This window comes from Ixodes scapularis, unplaced genomic scaffold (genome assembly GCF_016920785.2).
Source record: "Ixodes scapularis isolate PalLabHiFi unplaced genomic scaffold, ASM1692078v2 PGA_scaffold12__126_contigs__length_90152505, whole genome shotgun sequence".
Classification (NCBI taxonomy): domain Eukaryota; kingdom Metazoa; phylum Arthropoda; class Arachnida; order Ixodida; family Ixodidae; genus Ixodes; species Ixodes scapularis.
Window position 1 is genome coordinate 71,314,124 of NW_024609838.1, and position 7,138 is coordinate 71,321,261.

Consider the following 7,138-nt stretch of genomic DNA (forward strand, 5'->3'; position numbering starts at 1 on the left):
CACTCGCCTCCAATATCACCGTTCCAGCAGTCCTACGTTTACAGCGACGAGCGAAATAAATTTCCCACTCAAAGCAATTATGGTGGTGGCCGTCTTGCTTTTCGGAACATTGCCCCAACTCCTTTTTTGGCCGCAACTAGAGAAATTACCCCTAATAACGACTCAAACTCATTATATAAGAAGTGGAGAACAGCTAAATGCCCTTCTTAGGTCTGCCCGAGCACTCATGCAACGTCACCCTCAACGTATCGGCTCAAAAAGCAAAAGTTTCGTCCGTGCGCGCTTCCGCCGCCACAGCTTGGCATGCGAAAAGGCGCCGCGGGCTGCTGAACGCGCCTCACGGTCGAACGCCAGCTCCTCCGCTAGCGGCGCTGCGCGCGTTTTTCAAAGCGCCCCCTATAGTTCCCGCACGGAGTGTATATATTGCTAATATGCCCCTCCTGTCATTATATAAAAATGACTCCGTCGTGCTCATCTCTACGATCAACTAAAAAACAAACATTCGAACGTAAAAAAAAAGAAGTACGTTTGCTACAAAAAGTGTGTCTTTTTATTATTTCCTATGTCAGACAGTTTTTATCGGGCACCTGTTTTCTGGCTTCTCCCTATTTGCAAAAATTCGCAGCGTGCGGGTGATGCTTTGAACCCAGAACGAGCATCTTCGCACACATTCATGAGCAGAAAGAATAAAGCAGTACTTATTTAATGGAAATCAGACTAAATTACGTGGCTTTCAATTTATTTTGATTGTCTGCATGCACAGGCAGTTACTTATCCAGTGTTACTGATTATTTGTTGCCGTCTCTCTTGATTTTCCAGATGTCCTTCGTACGTTTGGCACGTATATCCCCCATGCTAGAAAGTGCCGACACCGCGCTCGCGCTAACAGTGTCCGACAGTGCACATAAATACATGTACGAAGCGGTTTTAGCGCCATTTCTCATGCCACGAATGTAACAAAAAAAAAAAAGCCGTAATTGACCAAATATTTCGTCTGCGTGACTTATAAATGTTCTAAGTTTTTTTTATTCCTCTGGGTCGATTATTACCGCACACCGACAGACACTGACAGACGCTTATATTAGACCGAGGTCGTGCATGCTGGAGGGCTAGAACGTCACTTTCAGGGTCGCGTCGTGTGAGCGTAGCAGAAGTCTTTGAAACGGGGGCAGAATAGCAGACGGTCAAAGACAAAAACAAAAGCTACGACCTCTAGGACGACCTCAAGGACGGCGTCTAGCTTCTACTAAGAATTGCTTAAAAATCTAAAATTGCTCACTGAGAGACGCATCACGCATTATGCACAATTCTTTGTGTCCGTAAAAGTAAAAGAGCAGTTATTTATAGCAGGTGTATATGTATTTTTTTTTTTTTTAAGCTCAAGTGTACCCGATTTACTACATTTGACAGACCTCGATCGCGAGGAGTCCTTGCACGTTTCGCGTCAACCGGATGAATAAGCAGAAATTTAGTTCAAACGACTCCGGAAGCCATCCAGCGCTTTTTCCTGCCAGTTATATTGAGGAAATGTTTGTTTTTCTGGGTTACAAAATTCAGAAATGAATCAACTTGGAACTAATAAGAAACCAGCACTCACAGAACACATTGGAAACAATGGGATACATGGAATCGCTTTCATTGAAGTGTTTACTACATACGCGAGAGGTTCTCGAATTTCTCTTTCCTATTGTCAAGTTAATGAGACATTCCTTTTTCGGTTTTATTTTGTCCTAATCCTAATAAAAATACACCCTATTCATTGTGGCAGATGTTGTAGTGGGGTAAAGCGTCGGATATTCCATTTTCATTATCCAGCTTTTTGTACTGGGGTAGAGAACAGCACACCACCAACCGAGCGCTTCGACACTTCAGCGACAAAGGTGTTTGTTAGCACGACTACACGTGCCAAGTTTTCAAACTTTGGTAAAATGTCCTACTATTAATATCACTTCCCCAAATAAACACAACGCGAGAAAGAAATTTTGCCGCGCGTTACACAAACAGCGCATGGAGCAAGCTCACGGGCCAGGGGATCCAAGATCTGCGCGGTCTGTCCTACCCGCGACGTCACAAATGATGATGATGATATCTAGAGAACCGCCACCTGTAGTTCGCGCACGCCGTCAATATCACACAAAACAAGGAGATAGAATCGGTGAGAGCGTCCCTTTTCGACAAAAGCGTTCGTCACCGCAGTCTGTGAGAACAAGGGGATGACAAGGGGAAGAAACTGACCTCTAAACCAAAAACTGAGGTCAGCGAACAAACTATTCACACAGGAAGACGCTTCCGCGCGTCGCGCTTCGCGGGAATATTCCGTTCAGCAAGCCAGCCGGCCGTGGGCAGACGATTTTGGCCAGGGACCGTCAGAGTAACGCCGCGTCGGAGCAGATAGAAGTCGCTATCGCTAGACCTCTATAGTCTGTCGAGCGGGCCCTTGGCGGTCTCTTGGTCGGTGGAATCGTTGCCGTTGTCGCTTTTTTTTTTATGTCTGTGGATCCTACGTCATTTTTGCCGTGGTCGGTTTCAAGTATTGTTTACTTTTTTCTTGGTGCTTGAAGTCGAGACGCGCGTGAAGAGCAGATAGAAAAATGAACGTCCGTTGGTCGTCACGACAAAGTTACTGAGTGAAACTTTTGGCCATGCTGATTTGATCGTGAAGAAGTGCAAAAGACACTCTTAGCGCTGTCGTACTCCATTTTAACTTACACAAATTATGATAATTTCGTTTCGTGAATAAGAATTTGTGCTTAGGTTTTTTTGTACGGAAATTTTTGTAGTAAGGTCGTTTCGTGAATCTGGCCAATAATAATTCTTTAATATTACTGTTTCATAACGGCCGAAGTCTTGTAATGAGGATTATACAACTTGCACAGCACACAGATAGCAAAAGCGATAAGGTTATAATGAGTAAATTGAAGTTTCAGGTTCACGTGTAAGATACTCATAATTTGTGAAAGTACCTAAAGACGCACTTGGTGAAATGGCATTAAAAGACATTTGCATTCGAGTGATCGGACACGTTTTCTTCTGGGGACCAGGCTGGAACTAACAGGAGTGCCTGCTGAAACGGAAATTTAACAGAAGACAGTAAGCTGCTATCTATGTGGCCATGCGTCATTCTATGGAACATTAAAATGTCTCTCGTACATTTATAATTTGTTAGAGATATCACGCGAATTATATCTCGCGAATTTATAATTTGATTTGATTTGGTAAGCTGAAAGTATCAAGTATATTGTCACGAATGACAAGTGATGAGTAGAGACCGGATTTTAGGCAAATGCCTATTTTTTTCCTTGCGTTCCTATCGCCCCATTTCGATGTATGAGCACGAATTGGAGGTCAAGGATGGGTTTTATGGTGGTTTTATAGTGCCTATAAATGCCTATTTTGGGTGTTGGTGCCTAAACTCCGATAAATGCCTATAAATGCTTTTTTTCTCAAATTGGCGCCTAAATCAGCACTATGTAGCGTCAAGTTTCGCTTTCGAGTGCAATTTGATACCTTTATTCATTCTACCTGGAAATATTTACTATTCTGAATTTTATGGGTTTGAACCTGGTCCTCTTTTTAACACCCCCCCCCCCCCCCCCTCCTTTTGCGTCGGTGCAACCAGAGCGGCAGGTTCTGCATGCTTTACGGGTGGCTTTCCCGCAGGACTTGGCGGTGGACGCACAACTCTACTCCCCAGGGGAACTATGATACCGTCAGGGGCAAAGAAAGTGGTGGGGAAAAATTACGCCCACCTCCCCTCGCGGGAACCCTGGTGTGATGCAACGGATCTGGGTGGTTCCATTGGTGTTTCCGTTGGGTTGATTCTCTAAAGGAACCGTCGCATCAAGCAATCGTTGAGTACTGCGAGAACCCGTCGTCACACGATGGGGAACGTGGCTAAAAGCTGTTGACTACTACAACTGCTACTTTTCGGACATCAAGGCCTTGATCAACGGCCTTCCAATTGACGAGAGTGTTGCAGTCACAAAGGCTCAAGCTGTCCTCTCCGTGAATAGCCTTCCAGAAGACTTACGTACCTTTGCGCCAACTTCACGTTCTTAGCGGATTTATATAAAAAAACTTGAAAGTGCGGGAGAAACTCTTGTTACGAACGTTGCGCTAATTCTCCACGCACAGGAAAGAATCGCCACCGTTCCCGAAGGACCCGTCGCCGAAAAGGCACGTGCGAAGCTGCAATCGGTCTTGGACAAACACAAGGGGTTTTTTGTCCTTAAAGAAGCTTCAGAAGTCCTTGCTGGTGAGCCCTGTAGGATCCCAGTGTCAATTAACCCATCGAATCTTCCCAAGTATAAGTACGCACCAATCACATCTGTCGACGTCGAGCGTTCGTTCTCCGCGTACAAACTCATTCTCAGCGACAAGAGGCACAATTTTGAACCCGGAAATCTGGAGATGCTGGTAGTTACCTATTGTTTCTATAATTTTCATAGTGATTCTTAAACTAGGTTCCGCGTTCTGTCCAAACACAATTCTTAATATTTATATTTCGAATGAGCGTATGTGTATTTGGCAGTGTTGAAAGGTCTTGCCTGTATATTTAAGGTACCTGTAGAAAATTTCTAAAGTTTGTACATAAGTTCTCACGTAACAACGTGTTAATTTCTTAACAAACCTTGTCTATCTTGCATTTATTATTTTCTTGCGTTATTGTAATTTAATTACGTCACGCAGACATAACTTTGCGCTTTTATAAATCAGTATTACCATATTTCAAGTATTGTTTCTCCTGCCTGTTTCACAATATGCGACGCTTGAGTGACTTTCGCATCTGAACATGTATGTAAGCAATGCGCTTGTGAAATTAAGCCAATTAATCGCCATTAGCCCTGAGGTATTACGGGGCAATTCCACGTCTAATGTCAATGTATAGAACTTGTTATGAGAGAAAAATAAAGAATTGAATTGAATTGAATTGAATTGAACTGTTACTGCCATTGTGGCCTCATAGCAATGACATTTTTGGATTTCCTGTCGTGCTTACAGTTCGCTCACGTCTTCACTTGAAATTATTAGCATTTATCTAAAAATTTATTGCGCCTATTTTATTCTTTTTAGTGCCTAAAACGTTGTTTTTGCCGCGTATTTTTGGCGCCTAAAACGTGCTTTTTTAGTGCCTAAAAATCCGGCCTCTAGTGATGAGGCGATAATAACTGAAGAGACTAAACGTTTAATGGGGGCGAACTTCTTGCCAAAGATAAAAAAAAAAGGAAAAGAAGAAAGCAGAGCGTCGCGGGCGTCGAAGTCGGCGTGACAGCAGAGTCGAACGCTGGGGCGAGACTGAATGCAGATCGCCACGCGGAGCCCCTTATGTACACCTGTGGGCTTCTGGAATAATCGGCGTGGAAGGTTCGGCGTGTATAACATTCTGGCCTCGAACAAGCCAACATGGCTCTCGAAAACGGGCTCGGGGCTGTCGGCGCAAACGTAAGCGCACATAAAGAAAACTGCGTCTCAACGCGCACATACCGCGTATATGACAATACCGAATAAAACCGGAGATAAATCTTATAACACGTATCGTGTACTCTTGGCATATCATTCATGGGAAATTGTCATCACCATCCTTAGTTTTTCGTTTCATATGCGTGTTACTATGTCTCTTGAAATTCCTTTGCTTTTCCATGCATTGTGCTTAGCGTTCTGTTTCGTATATATTGTACAGGGTGTCTCGGATAGCGGCCAGTCTCTTTGAATCGACCGCAAAAATCGGTTTCTTAATCTATCGCGCTACGATTGTGTGCAGCGTTGCCCATAGGTGGTGCATTTTTTCTATAGAATTTGCAAAGAGCAAACTTACCTGAGGAAAAAGTTAAAAAAAAAAGTTCAGCCTTTCCACTTTGGTAAAGAAGGAAGAAGACTAGCGAAGCTGTACTATGGTGCACGAATGAAGTCGGCAAGTCGGTAAGCCAGAGTGGAAAGGCTAGAAAAGTTGCCGGCCATCTATAAGCGACGGCGACAACCAGACAACCGGCAAGCCAGTTGTGTGCTTGCCGCCGGCGCTCATAAATGGCGGTAGCTGTCCGGAGTTTTCTGTCGACATTTGTTTGCCCGCGGACACGATACTGGGGAAACTAGCCCTTAACAGCTCCGCTGTAAAAAAAAAAAAAAAAAGAAAAGGCTTAACTTTTATGGAAACGCAGCGAAGCAACCGGTCGTTAAGCAATAGGGCTGGCCGCTATTTGAGTCACCCTGTATATTGCCACGCATCATTTCTATCCTTCTAACAATCCTTCTTCCCTGTGTAAACATGCCAAAGCTCGAAGCTCTAAACAAGGTTTAGAGCTTTGATTTTGTGCCTGGTGGGCCTTTTTCGTCCAGGTATTGTGTACCGTCATAATTTACTAAATATTGAATTTCAAAATAACGTGTATCTAAGGTGTATCCAATCTCATATTTTTTTTAATTTTTGTTTTAACTTGTACTTTTGCATGTGGATGGTTATCTAGAATTTTTATTTGACTTTTCCTCATTTATAGCTTCCTAATTATTTCCTGGCCCTCGAGACTACGACAAATCTCCGATCCGGCCCCTCAATTAATACATTTGGAAACCTCCGATCTAGAGCATATGTATAATCATAACTCAATGATTTCCGCTTTAGCCCCGAACCATTCGAACGAGGACAACGCCAGTGCGAACAATGCAAAAACCTTGCAACAGTTTAGTGCTATCGAAGTATAAACACAGTGTAGTAGCACGCGTGAATGCACATTTGTCTTACGGTTCCTGCTGCTGGGTAAATGCACGAAGCGATTTTCCGACATTACTTCCCCGTTACAACGTAGCCTCGGGAGCAGGAAGCTAACCAATCCGTGCAAGACACTCAAAAGGGACACGTGATAACGAAGTCAGCAAGACAAATTAAAAAAAAATGCTCTGTTTTTTTTTTTACCTGTCGTGCATTCCTGCAGTAGCTAAGTAGTATCACAAATTACTTTACAAAGAATGAAGCTAAGAGGATTAAATCATTCATCGTGGTCGCAGTAATCGGGTGCAGTGTTATATAAAATCCAGGACTGCAAAATCTTCGGTTCTAGCACGTCTAGAATTTGGCACAAAATCAACGGGACTCTTCAACGTCATTTTGTTGAATAGTATATATCAAACCCCACCAAACATT

At 43.5% G+C, this 7,138-nt stretch overlaps 1 pseudogene; it reads left to right on the top strand.

Annotated features, from left to right (window-relative positions):
• Positions 1–3,701: 3,701 nt before the first annotated feature.
• LOC120846832 lies at positions 3,702–4,508 on the top strand (annotated as a pseudogene).
• The last annotated feature ends 2,630 nt before the right edge of the window (positions 4,509–7,138 follow it).